Raw genomic sequence first — 14,481 nt, 5'->3', positions numbered from 1 at the left:
CTATAAGAGGCTTGAGGCGCAGTATGAGTATGCAGACGAAGATGGTCACTGAGTGTTGGAGTATAGGAGAGCTGTGAGTGACATGTGAAGAGAAGTGGGCTTTGACAACAGGAGGGAACGGGCCCTGCTCAGATGAGCTTACAATCTAGTAGGAAGGGGAGACAGACAGATTAGAAGAGGTGCAAGCAAGTGGTTGGTGGCTAGATAGCAGGATGTAAACAGGCAAGGGGTCGGAGAACCAGCTAGTTCACGCAGTGGAAGGGTATGCTTTGATGAATAGGTGAGTTTTCAGTGCCCGTTTGAAGCTTTGCAAGGTCGTGGAGAGTCTAATGGAGCGAGGGAGTGCGTTCCACTGAAGGGGTGCAGCACGGGCAAAGTCCTGTACTCTAGCGTGGGAAGCAGTGATCAGGGTGGAGGAGAGACGACAGTCGTCAGCCGACCGTAGAGAGTGGGAGGGTATATGAATGGAGATGAGGTTAAAGATATATGGAGCAATGGAATTAGAGATGGCCCTGTATGTGAGTGTGAGGTGTTTGAGGAGGATTCTGTAGAGGAATGGGAGCCAGTGCAGATTTTGTTGAAGGGGAGTGGCAGAATTAGAGCGGCGGGAGAGGAAGATAAGCCTGGCTGCAGAGTTGAGGACAGATTGGAGTGGAGCCTGTTGGGATTGAGCAAGGCCTGTGAGGAGAATATTGCAGTAGTCGAGCCGTGAGATGACCAGTGAGTGGATGATAAGCTTAGTTGCACTCTGTGAGAGAAAAGGTCTGATGCGAGCAATGTTGCGTAACTGGAACCGGCAAGTAGAATTTTGCACAGCGTCCCATTGAGCAGGCGTGTCATGCTCCACCCAAAAAACGTGGATAGTTCCATATATGGAGAGATTGTGAAAAGAGATTGTGAACGTGGCACCTACAAGCGAGGGTGTGTACTGCTACATCTGAGAGGAATCTTTTACATCCAAATGTAAATGAGCCCCAAAGCAGTTAATAAGAGCTACTATACTTAGTAAAGTGCTGGGAAATGGTGCTGATGATTCAATGTGAATGTATCTGTCTCTCATTCCTTTTATCTTCAAAAATGTAACAGTGTAATGTGGGCTAGGTGAAATGAGGGAGATTGCTAGACTAATAAGGGAGAGAGGGAGATTGCTCTTATTTCAAGGAGTCTCCTGCAGAATGCAGGAGGGTAGGCAGCTATGTTGTGCATTCACATTTAGGGCTAAATGTACTTAGCCTTGGAGATAGATAAAGTGGGGAGAGATACACTATCACCAAATCAGCTTCTAACTGTCATTTTTCAAACACTGCCTGTAGCATAGCACTTATGAGCTGATACTCTACAGCTTAGTACATATTCCAGGGACTTTCAGGGCCTCATCTACAAATGACGTTCCACTATAGGGGATATGTCCAAATCATGATGGCACGTGACTGCAACTCTAGGCAGGGCAGAGCCCCACAGATATGTCTAGGCCAGGGACCTGCAGTCAGGGGAGGCAGTGCCTCCCCTGTCATTAATAATTAAAATAATGCAAAGAAGATACTTATGGCACATATTATGTCATAAGTATCTTCCTTATATTAATGTAATCATTTTTATTGCTGCATAGCGAGTTTAAATAGATTTAAATAGAAAGTGGTGCCTCCATCTGCCCATTACAAAAGCTGAAAGCTGGGCAGGGACATGCAGGGGGCTGCAAAAGACCATAAAAAAACAACTATTTAAAGCGGCACCTTCACAAGTGCCTCAGCCAATATGAAAGCAACCCCTGTCACTGAAGGTGATGTGATTGGGCGGGCTAACAAGTGGGTCTGGCCATGACAAGTGCATCCGTCTCTGGTTGCCAGTGTGGGGAAACTCCCAGGGCCAGTCGCACACCCTCAGGACTCTGCACTGGGGATGACGGTACCTGCTGCAGCTCCAGGACCTGTATGTGACCTCTACTCTGCACTCTGGTCCCGCAAGGCAGGAGCCTGGCTGCCCGCTGCCTGTTCTGATGACGCTATGGCACTACTTGCCACTACTTGCCACGGTGCTGGACTGGCAGCTCAGCCTTGGATGTCAGGGCTGAAGCTGGTTCCCTTCCTGTCTGCTCGGACTGGCCGCTAGCTGTGGAAGCTGTCTCTGCCTGCCGCTAACTGCATCCTCCAGGACCCCTGAGCTCCCCCGCTTATTGTCATCTCCGGCCCCCACTCCCTGAGCCTCGTTGCTAATTGCATCCTCAGGATGTGTGCTGTAACCTGCTCCTACTTGCCGAGCGTGGTGTGCCAGCTGTTTGTGCTTTTTTACCTGCGGTGTGGAGCCGCCAACCTCGGTAATGTGATTCATTCTTACCGTATTTTATGGGTGTAAATAAAAAAGCTTTATATCAAAACGTTATTTGCACCACAAGGCGCCCGTCCTGTGTGTTTTTTGCTATATATATATATATATATATATATATATATATATATATATATATACATATATATATATATATGTATATATATGTATATATAAATATCACAGCTTGCGATATGGTGTCATAAGCTAGTATTCTGTACAGTGGCGTAACTATAAAATCAGCGCCCCCCCCCCTCCCCCCCCACCGGCAGGTTAAGGTCATAAAGGTCATTTTTCATTAAGAGGCAGAGCAGAAGACACTAGCAGCGCCAAGACCGCGCAGGCAAGTAAATCTCTGGGTCCCAGCGACGGCAGCGAGCAGGGGGGGTGGGAGGTAAGCAGGTCCCAGGGGCAGTGCTGCGCAGCAATAGCCCTGCAGACCCCCGGCGCCCTCACTTACTCAGCACCTCCCCGCCGCCGCGGGTTCTGCGGGGCTATAGTTACGCCACTGATTCGGTAGTCCTCCAGATTACTAGCTCATGCCACCTTATCGTGAGTCAGGAGTTCTTATCACGAGAATGTAACTGCACTGAATAATATAAAATACACCTATAACGAGTCAAAGTGCAAATTTCCTCATAAAAATTATAGATATGAAATATAGAATAGACAAAGTTCTCCAGATTTGAGATTCCTCTCAGATGTAGCAGTACACTCCGACGCTTCTAGGTGACACAATCTCTTTTCACAATCTCTCCATATATGGAACTAGACACACCCTTTGGGTGGAGCATGACACACCTCCTCAATGGGGCGCTGTGCAAAATTCTATTTCCAACTATAATCTCCCTGAAACTAGTTTTCAAAAGTAGGCAAGTATGGTATGTGGGCAGTCAGTTTACTATGTGACACAGGTCTAAGGGCAGTATTCAATGAGAAAAGTTCTCCGTCTTTTGTGGAGAACTTGTGCTTTTTTCGCCGTGGAGAGAGGTTTTTTTTCTCCAAAGGCGAGCCACCCTATTCAATGTGAAATATTCTCCGTCTTTCTTAGTGATTCTCGCCGTCTCTCTCCGTGAAGAAATTCTCCATCTTTTGATGGAGAGCAGGAATGTGAACTTTTAAACTAAAAGGGTGTTTTTTTTAATTTTGGTGTCAAAAAATCAGGTTTTTTTTTCTGTGGAGGGCCATGTTATTTTTATTCATGTGCCTATAGCACATGAATATATATTTAATTTTTAAAAAAATATTTTTTTACATTTTTTTTTTTTTCTTTTTTTTACACAGTGCAGCCAGCAGGGGGCCAGAGCGCTCGAGCCGCTCATTAGATATTCATATATTCACTGCACCCGAAGCACGTTCGGGTACAGTGAATACTGGGTCCCCCGCTGGCTATAGAGGGGGGCAGCCTGTGCTGCCTGGGTCCCAGGGGGGCCCCCTACCCTCACATATGTTCTGTGGCATCCAGGGAGACTTTAATCTCCCTGGATGCCACGTCCCTGTCAGCTCCCTGCTGCGGACGCTCGTCCGCTGCAGGGGTTAAGACTCGCCGCGAGTGGCGGCGAGTCTTATAAACATTGAATAGTGGCAGCAGGAGAGGCAACGAGCCCTCCGGAACACGGAGAGTGCACGGCGAGCAAAAAAAAATGCTCGCCGTGCACGGAGAATATTACCATTGAATACTGCCCTAAGTCTACTTCCAAAACACCTAAAGCCTGATTCAGATTTGTACACAATCCCAATGTTCACGCAGCTAAGCATTTATCCATAGACCGTGTTTGTATGTGCCAAGGTACAATATTGATGCCGCCTGCAATCAGCAGCAAAAGTATAGTGCTAGGGATTATTTAAGAGGAGGGCCCCAAACCGGTATCCTGCCTAGAGCCTTGCTAGGTCTAAATCCGCCTCAGTCTGGATGACACCCTCCATTACTGTATCTTTGGGTACACATGGCAGTGCCACTGTGGGTCCTTTTTTATTTTCTGCTGTTCATAGTTATAACTTTAAAAGAAATATCATTCAGAAAGGATTTACTATAAGAACACTACATAGTAGATAAGGCTGAAATAAAATGAAATAAAGACTTGCGTCCATCGAGTTCAACCTAGGTTTTAGTAGCTTATCCCTTGTAAAAGACAGAATATGATTCATTTCAAATTCAGAATATGATTCTTATTAGTACCCTTGGATATTTTTATCTAATAAATGTTTGTCCAACCTTACCTTAAACTTACCTATTGTGTCCGCTGACACCACCATTCCAGGAAGAGAGTTCTACAGTTTGACTGCTCTGACCGTAAAGAATTTTTTTCTTTTGAGGGAACAAAATTTTCTTTCTTTCTTTCTTTCTAAACTCATGCCCTCGTGTCCTATATTCCTTTCTTGCAGTAAAAAGGGTGCTTGACAGTTCCTTATATTGGCCCTTGATATATTTGTACATGTTGAGCATGTCCCCCCTTAAACGTCTCTTCTCGAGTGTAAATAATCCCAAATTGCTCAATCTCTCCTCATAGCTTAAATTCTCCATTCCCCTAATTAGCTTTGTTGCTCTTCTTTGGGTTTTTTTCTAATTCAATGGTGTTTTTTTATAGTGTGGGGCCCAGAACTGTACTCCATATTCTAGGTGAGGTCTAACCAAGGCTTTGTATAGTGGCATAATTACCTTTGAGTCCCTATTTTTCATGCCCCTTTTAATACATGCTAGAATTCTGTTGGCCTTTTTGTTGCAATGTGACATTGAGCATTACACCCCAGCTTGTTATCTATTTGGACTCCTAGATCCTTTTCAAATACTGAAATACCCAATGCCTCCCCGCTTAGGTTATAACTAGCACACTGGTTATGCCTCCCGAGGTGCATGACCTTGCATATATCCATATTGAACCTCATCTTCCACTTTTTAGCCCACTCATCTAGATTGTTAAGATCATTTTGAAGTGCAGTGACTTCCTCTGTTGATTTAATAACTCTACTCAATTTTGTGTCATCAGCAAAGATGGATACATTGCTGAGAATCCCCATCCCAATATCGTTAATATATATGTTAAATAAGATGGGCCCTAATACCGAACCCTGTGGCACTCCACTTAGTACTGGTGCCATATTTGATACAGCACTGTTCACAACCACTCTTTGTTCTCTATTACACAGCCAGTTCCCTACCCATCTGCAGATATTTGCCCCTAATCCCAGGTCCTCCATTTTGTTTATCAACCTCTTGTGTGGTACTGTATCAAAAGCTTTTGCAAAGTCTAGGAAGACCACATCTACTGCGTTTCCATTATCAAGGTTTTTGCTGACATCCTCATAGAAGCCTAGTAAAATTGTCTGGCAGGAACGATTTTTCACAAACCCATGTTGGTTAATACTAAGTAAATTATGAAGGTCTAAATATTCCATGATGCCATCCCTTAAAATTCCTTTAAAATTTTTACCCACTATTGATGTTAAGCACACCGGTCTGTAATTAGCTGGGTCATCCCTTTTTCCTTTTTTGAATATTGGCACTACCTCTGCTATTCTCCAGTCTTTTGGTACTTTACTGATGAAAGTGAATTGAAAAAATGCAATGTAGAGGGGTATCTAGTTCCTCCCTTAATGATTTTGATTTTGCTGAGCCTCAATATTATCTCATCGGTCGTGAAATCAATATTGAGATCTGGCTTGTTCGTCCCAATTGTGGTACCTGTGCATTCCTCTATCTGATCTCCCCTAGTAAACATTGATGAGAAGACCCCATTTAACAGTTCTGCTTTTCCCTTATCCTCTGTAATACTTTTACCATTGATATCGGTTAATGGGCCTATGTTCTCTATAATTATTCGTTTACTATATATGTACTTGAAAAACTTCTTGGGGTTAGTTTTGCTTTCAGCGGCTATGCGCTTTTCCCTTTTGGCTACTTTGATTACCTCTTTACAAATTTTGTTTGTTTCTTTGTACTTGTTGAACGCCTCCTCATTTACGTTGTTCTTATAGAATTTAAACGCTTTCGTTTTAATGTTGATTGCTGTCCTTACTTTTTTGTCTAACCATGATGGCTTTTTTATATTGAATTTACCCTTATTTACTTTTGGGATGTATTTAGTAGTTAATGATTCGAGCACATTTTTAAGTGTATCCCACAGTTCCTCTGCGTTCTTCCCTTCAAATAACTCTTCCCACTTAATTTCTTTTAGAGCTTCCCTGAATAATTTGAAGTTAGCTTTTCTGAAATTTAGTATTTTGGCCGGTCCTGTATGTTTTAGTTTACAGAAGTTGATTTCCAGTGAAACCATGTTGTGGTCACTAATCCCTAGGGCCTAGATCAGAGCTGGGCAATTGCGGCCCTCCAGATGTTGATGAACTACACATCCCAGGATGCTTTGCATTAGTTAGCTATGTGGCCATGCTGAAACTGATGCAAGGCATGCTGGGATGTGTAGATCATCAACATCTGGAGGGCCGCAATTTCCTAGCCCTGGCCTAGATGTTCACTAGGGAATAGTGATGGGAAGCTGAGCAGAAGGACAGTGACACCCAGTGGTAGCAAAGGTGTATAACACTGTATGCACGGATACAGATAATGTAATACTGTATGCACGGATGCAGATGATGTAATACTGTATGCACAGATACAGATAATGTAATACTATATGTAGTATTACCAGACCCATTTGGTAAAGCTATGTAATTTGTATGTATGTTTATCAATATTTTTATGGGAGCATATATATTTAAAATCCGACTGTGGTGTGATATTTTACTAAAACTTGCCATGTAAAAATTAATATCTGGCTTGCAATTATAATAAATTGTGTCCTGGAACAGAGCTCCTGAGTAGGGTTAGAATAAAATTGATAGCTATTACAATCACTTTACTTGTAGGTATGGAACCAGCGAGCTTGATGCGCATCGGTGACTGCTGGCTATACATATGCTACAGTGGCAGAACGTGTGAAATGTGCAATGGTTTGTGCCAACTCCTCCATGTCACCCTGAGGACATAATATTCTGATAGGGCACTACTTTACCAACAAACAATACAGACATCATCCTGTTTACTGTCGTACAGCACTGAAAGCAACCGTTACATATAGCATCCCAGTGACCACCATACAGTAAAGATGACATCCTACTGTAGTTAATGCTATAAAGTACAGGAAACACCCCAGTGCATACCTCCCAACTGTCACGATTTCCGCGGGAACGTCCCGATATTCGGGGACGTTCCCGCGTCCCGCCCGGGGCCGCCATTGTCCCGCGGTGGGGGGGACAGTTGGGAGCCCCCCCAGCTTGCAGAGAATAGACGCTGTGCGCATGCGCACAGCATCTATTCAGCGCCGACGAGCGGCGAAAACGGGGGCGTGGCCGGAGTTCGCGTCACCCAGTGAGGCCACGCCCCCTTTTCTCGAGGTCACGCCCCCTTTTCGGGAGCGCGCACGGCTTCGCCGCGCAAACGTCCCGACCTCCCAACTTCAAAAGTTGGGAGGTATGCCCCAGTGCCTTCTATACAGTACAGACATCATCCTAATAATAGCAACAATAATTTGGGGAAGGGGGAGGGTTGTGAAAAAAATTATTATCTGTGCCCTTTTTAGTCAAAAATTATCTATACCACCTTTATTAGAATAATTATTTTCTGGACTTTGAAAATAAGTCGTCGTCCCCCCCCCTAATTGTTACATATGTGTGTTCACTAGAGAAATATTTAAAAAAAAAATAGCAACCTTTATATTTCAAGTATAAAAATTGACATAATAATAATAATAATAATAATAATAATAATAATAATAATAATGAATTCTTGCCTGGCTTTCTGAAATGAAGTGTAGAGAAATACAGGTGTCGCACTACAGGTGTCATACTAAGACACCTTGCTTCCTTGTGGCCGTGCAGTCAAGTGAGTACCTAGAAAGAACTAGTTGCCACTGAGAAGTCAGCAGCAAGTGGTAAGCTGCATTGCTCAGATACTGAACAGATGGTGCTTGCAGTTGTTTGCGCAGATGCTGATTGTTTTATAGTAGAAATACATGATAATATGTAGTGGCTAACTAGGCAAAGCCCAGAAAATGGTCCAGACTCGCCACTGTTATTCTAGCCACTTACAGATACCTGCCACAGATGCAGACTATCTGTCACTACCTTTGCAAATAAACCCTCTGTGCTTCTTCTAATAATTTGCTACACATGTTCCTGCTTGTATGGAGCTTGCACAGTTGCAAAATGATGACTCTGTTGCATCCATTACTAACATTGAGAACACAATCATGCCCAGAGTGTGGGCAGAGGTGAGAGGTACCAGCAGAACATGGAGGACGCACCTGCAGTGTAAGGCCACCTGTCGCATCTGAGAGAAAAGATGGCACACTTTGAGCCAGATGCACTAAGCTTCAAAAGTGATAAAATGGAGAGTGATAAACAGCCAGCCAATCAGCTCCTGCCTGATATTTTTCAAACATTGGGGGAGATTCTCTAAGCTAGAAATGCGGTAAAAACCCCATTATCTGGGTTTTTACCACATTTTGGGATGCTGCGGTGGGGGGCATCGCCAGAAAAATCTGGCGATGCCCCATAGAAGCCAATGGGCTTCTACCGCAACCCTCCGCCGCCCCGCGCCGACCCACCGCTGCCCCGCACGGACCACAGCATCGCCCCCTCACCTGTGTCCGGGCAGCACAGAGCTGTGCTGCCCGGACCTGTGACCTCCTCCTCCCTGCACTGATCCTCTTCCGGGTGCAGAGAGGAGGAGAGCCCGGCGCAGCAGCAGCAGCGCCGGGTGTGGGAGGGGGGAGCCGCCGGGACCTGCTGGGACCCGGCGACTCTCACCGGAAAGGACAGCTCTTAACGCAAGAGCTGTCCTTTGCTATAATTATCGCATATGTTACAACATATGCGATAATTTTAATTGCGATGGACGGCGAAGGGGGGCGGAGATTTTTAGAAAATCTCCCCCACAGTCTGTGACATGCTAGTCACGACATCTGTGTTTCCTTCAGCACTTCACACTTTTTGAAAGAGGAGTACTCTGCAGTCTCCAGTCTTTCTGTCCTCTAGGGAGGCTTCATGTCCTACTGTATTTCAAGATGGCATTTGAGCATGTAAAAGTTTTTACTGTGTAGAGAAACATGGTGGGAGACAGAAGTCTCCAACCTAGGGGGGAGATTCTCTAAACTAAAAATGTGGTAAAAACCCTGTTATCTCGGTTTTTACCGCATTTTGGGATGCTCTAAGCATCCCTCGCCGGCGGGGGGCATCGCCAGAAAAATCTGGCGATGCCCCATAGAAGCCTATGGGCTTCTAATGCGACCCCCCATCGCCCTGCACCGACCCACCGCCACCCCGCACCGACCCCCCCTCACCTGTGTCCGGGCAGCACAGGGCTACAGCAAGCAGCAGCCATGCAAAAGAATGAGGGGGGAGCCGCCGGGACCCACCGCTCATCGCCGGGTCAACGCAAAAGACAGCTCTTAACGCAAGAGCTGTCTTTTGTGATAATTATCGCCTATGTTAGATCATGTGCGATAATTATGTTTGCGGTAGTCGGCGATGGGCGGCGGTAAGGGGGCTCGGATGTTAGAGCATCCCCCCCATAGTCCTGAAACAATTCCAGAATCCCTGCATGGCTACCAGTTGCTGCATACATTAACCAGTTGGTGAGGTGTGTGAAAACGCACTCTGCTCTATCACCAGTGTACAGGTAGGTATCAGCGCAACAGCTGCAAGGGAGGTTTATTGTCCTTACCCAGGTTCTATAAGGATAACTATGGGCCTAATTCAGACCCAATAAGAAGGGTCTGAATTCGGCCCTGTTCCGATGGTGGAGGGGTCTGTGTATGAGCATTTATGTACATGTGCAAACCACTGGAACCAATCGCTTTGGCGAGTTTCACATTCGCCGAGCCGTTCACTCCAAAGAGGGCTGGCTGGGGGTAGACACCGGACCGGAGCAGCGGTTTATTGGCATCCCCATGTTAATGCTGGGCGTTTCCCTGGGCCCGCAAGTGAGCTGATACCTGCCAGGGGTGCAGGCGGCTGACGTCCCATATTTGGCCATCTCCGGCTGCCTAGCGAGTGTGTCTGAATTAGGCCCTATGTGCCCTAATGAGAGTCTGGCCAGTGAGAACTCATAGGGATATATTTACAAACCAGCATCTTTTATATGTCGCTGCTCTTCGACAGATTTCAGATGAAAATTGAAAGTGCCGCTCCATTAAGTGTAAAGCCCAGCATTTCACTTAATGTTAGTGCCGCTACGAGTTTTCACCTGAAACCTGTCATGAAGCCAGGGCTTATAGAGGCCAACACTTCATAAATATATTCCACTAGTAAGTCCACTTGAAGCAAAAGCTTCGAAAGCTAGCCTGCTACCTTCTGTGTTTGTGCATGTGTGAGAAAGAGATGTAGTTTCACTCTCTGGCCCTTATTCTGGTTGGTGCGGTAATGTCCGCGTGCGTTCGTGCCGCCGATGTTTTGTGTCTGCGCATGTGCAGAGTTGTCTCTGCGCATGTGCGAACGGAACGCACGTCCAAATTCCGCATGAAATGTGTACACTACGAACAGGGGGTGGAGAGGGGCGTGAAGGGCTGTTTGGGCTCATTACCATATGTTTACACCCCGCGTTCTATGGGCGTTCCCATGAAAACGCTGGGCGTACATATGGTAATGCGGCCGAGACGCACGTGTAGGGGGCGGACATATGACATTGCCGGATGTCAGCTGCACGGCCAGATCCCTGCTTTTGCACAGAGAAATGCCCGTGTGGTCTGATGTTGCGGGAGCTGGGGGACCACTCGGTCCTGCATTCGATGGTCTGCGACCATCGAATGATGGGGGAGGTTCCAAGAGATGGAGGAGGTGTATCCGTGACAAATCCACTCGTGCTCCGTGCAGTCAGCGGCTTACCGCATTCAGACGGAGTGAGCGATCCGTACGAAAGGCGGGGTTTAGGACGCATGGTCCTGCCCGCATATTCGGCTCCGTCCGCACCGACCAGAATAAGGCCCTCTGCCAGCAGATGGCAGTGTTTCGGAGACTCACGGACACTAGACATATATATTGATGATTATCTAAATTGCATTGCACTTATCTTATGTGTACTAAGAGTGGGACTGAGGTGTGCAAGTGATAAATTATATAGATTGTCTGCACCATTGATATTCACCACCAGGGAAAGCAGAGGAATACCTAAAAGCTAGGACTGAAATCTTGTGGGGCTCCCTTGCTAAACTACCATTGTGAAGAAAAAGATTCCGGGATTGAAAAAATGCCATGGGGCTGGCATCCTGGGATTGGCACCCTACTTGTGATGAATTGGCATCTTTGTTGTATCCAAATGAAACCAATCTAGTGCTCATATAACGTGTACATTTTGAGAGGTTTATTAACTAAGATGGGCGTTCTATTGAAGATGAGATATTGCTATAAGCAACCAATCAGATTACATCAATTGTCTTCTAGAAGATGCTAAGTAAATAAGAAATAGATTCTGATTGGTTGCCCATAGCAACATCACATCTTCACTAGAACTACCATCTTAGTAAATAAACCCCTTACTGTGTTATATACAGTATACAGATGTGCCCTTATTCACCTATCATCCATGTGCTACAAGTCACGGTAAACGTAACGCATGAGCACTGTGTAACCCAGTAGCCCTGTGTGACTTTTAGTGTGAATTTTCCATTAAATGCCATTAAATGCGATGTATTTGCAAAATGATATGTATAAGCTGCTTATGCTGATTAAAATGATATGTGGCATGCCTATGTTCTGTGTGTGACCGCAGCTGTATCTGTATACAAAATGCTATGTTATAGTGTTTTCCAGTAAATCATTGTAATGTAGTACTATGCAGGTATTGCTGTGTTCATACTCAGAATATAGGCATGCCACATATCATTTTAATAAGCAAGAGCAGCTTGTACATTTCATGAGCCTTATTCAGGGGACTGTGCAAAACTAGCATTGCGCTTGCACTGCAGCTGGACAGTGTATGTGTGTACTTCATAATGATCCTAATTACTACTATTGCTAGGGTTGCAGTAATTCCTGTAATGCGATCATAATTAGACATTCTGGAGAGCCTTGCCTAGTCCTTGCGGTACCATAGCAGAGTCTGCTTCTGAACCTGAATAATTAACTATACTGTATGCATCATTTTGCGAATAAGAAGCATTTTATCACAAAAATACACACAGCACTACCAAGTCACTCCACAGCATGGCGCCACTAGAAGGTCTGTTTAACATGCAGGGAGGCTAGATGTACAGTATGTGGGCACATCTGTATGCAAATTAGAAGTATACATAATGTTTCATGCTTTCTGCTAGCAATTTTTCTGAGAAGAAGAGTTCCTGTCTGTCAAAGGTTAGTTTTTTTCAAATTGTTGTCTATTTGTGTGAGGAACCAAAGCTAAGAAGGCCCGAAGAGGCGAGTGACTTACAGTATAGATTAAAGGTTGAATATCTAAAAACAAGTAATTCTGGAGCAACACAGATTACCTGCTTACCAGGTATTCCCAAATCCACTTTGGGGAGTCTGCATTTATCAGAGTTACTGTTACTCTTGTAACAGTAACACAAAATCTGCTTACTATAGTAATATGCACGAGAAACATATAGGGCCTTATTCTAGTTCACTCTTTCTGATAAATTCTTTCTTAGATGGACAAAACCATGTGCACTGCAGGTGGGGCAGATGTAAAATATGCAGAGAGAATTAGATTTGGGTGAGTTATTTTGTTTCTGTGCAGGGTAAATACTGACTGCTTTATTTTTACGCTGCAATATAGATCTCACTTTGAAGCAAAACCCCTCCCAAATCTAACTCCCTCTGCCCAATTAACATCTGCCCCACCTGCAGTGCACATGGTTTTGTTCATCTAAGAAGGAATTTGTCAGAAAGAATGAACCAAAATAACCCCCATAATGTGGCAGTAGGAATAGTGTACTGCAGACTCCAAAAAATGTGTGTTTAGGCCCCAAAAAACTTGTCAGATTGTGCTAAGGACAAGTCGGACCCAATTTCCCCTGAGCTCACCCCGAGGCTCACATATGATCTGGCACTCAACCATATGAGTGCCAACGTTGCTGTCAGAAATCTCCACTATATCTGCTAAAAAATGCCAGCATCGCTCACAGCGACTGTTCTATTAGTATAAATAAATACAAAAACAGCCAAAGTCAATTCATTTACAGTAAGTTTAGTTAAATATTGTCCCTTGGAGCTGAAGGCGGGAGGCAGGAGAATTTATTAAAACACATTCATAAGAATGGACTGCCGCTGATTGGCTGAGAGAGTTCTTTAAACATAGAAACATAGCATTTGATGGCAGATAAGAACCACTTGGCCCATCTAGTCTTCCCCTTTTTAACATGTTACCTTAAATCATGTTTGAACCTTATTTCTTTGCAAGGATCTCAATATGCCTATCCCAAGCATGTTTAAATTGCCCTATGCTGACCGATCTGGGGGTTAATGCTTTGGCTGGGGGGACTGGTATAAAAAGTCTCCCCTTGGCTGGGCATTACCCTGCTGGCTGGTTGGGTCTGGTGCTGGTTCTTAAAAGTATTTTCCTCTGACAGCTCTGAAGGGAGGCTATTCCACTTATCCACTACCCTTTCTGTGAAGTAATTTTTTTCTCAAATTTCCCCTGAATCTTCCTCCCTCTAGTGTCAGTGCATGTCCTCGTGTTCTGCTGCTCCTCTTCCTGTGAAGAACATATTAAGATCTTTGGTACTTGTGAGTTATCCGGGCGTCCGATTTTTTGATTGTATGCCTTAAGTTAAGGCATACAATCAGATGCGATGCGATGCGATATCGCATCGCATCGCATCGCATCGCATGCGACCATCGGATGCGATGACCCGATTTTTCCATAGGAATCAATGTTAAAATGATTCCTATGGAAAAAGGGGTCCTTTTCATACCCCTACTATCCAAGTGGGCATGGAGTTGGATATAAACCTGTGGCGAGCGTAGCGAGCCACCGAGCCCGAAGCGTGGCGAGCGAAGCGAGCCCCGCGAGGGGACGGTATTCCGTGTCCCCTCGCGGGGCTCGCTACGCTCGCCACGCTTCGGGCTCGGTGGCTCGCTACGCTCGCCACAGGTTTATATCCAACTCCATGCCCACTTGGATAGTAGGGGTATGAAAAAGACCCTTTTTCCCATTGAATTCCATGT

The 14,481-nt window shown here is 45.1% G+C and overlaps 1 protein-coding gene across 1 annotated transcript in view; it reads left to right on the top strand.

The window, feature by feature from the left end:
- The first annotated feature begins 1,869 nt into the window (after positions 1 to 1,869).
- The window catches only part of NEURL1 (neuralized E3 ubiquitin protein ligase 1), a 398,530-nt gene continuing 385,918 nt past the window's right edge, over positions 1,870 to 14,481 (top strand). Inside the window, exon 1 of the mRNA XM_083149287.1 lies at positions 1,870 to 2,314. The gene's annotated coding sequence lies outside the window, so the exon portion shown is untranslated. The remainder of the gene's footprint in view (positions 2,315 to 14,481) is intronic.

The sequence above is a fragment of the Crinia signifera genome, chromosome 6, assembly GCF_055691185.1.
Source record: "Crinia signifera chromosome 6, ASM5569118v1, whole genome shotgun sequence".
Taxonomy (NCBI): Eukaryota; Metazoa; Chordata; class Amphibia; order Anura; family Myobatrachidae; genus Crinia; species Crinia signifera.
The sequence above is the reverse complement of the archived record's forward strand: the minus strand, read 5'-3'. Positions and strand labels throughout refer to the sequence as shown.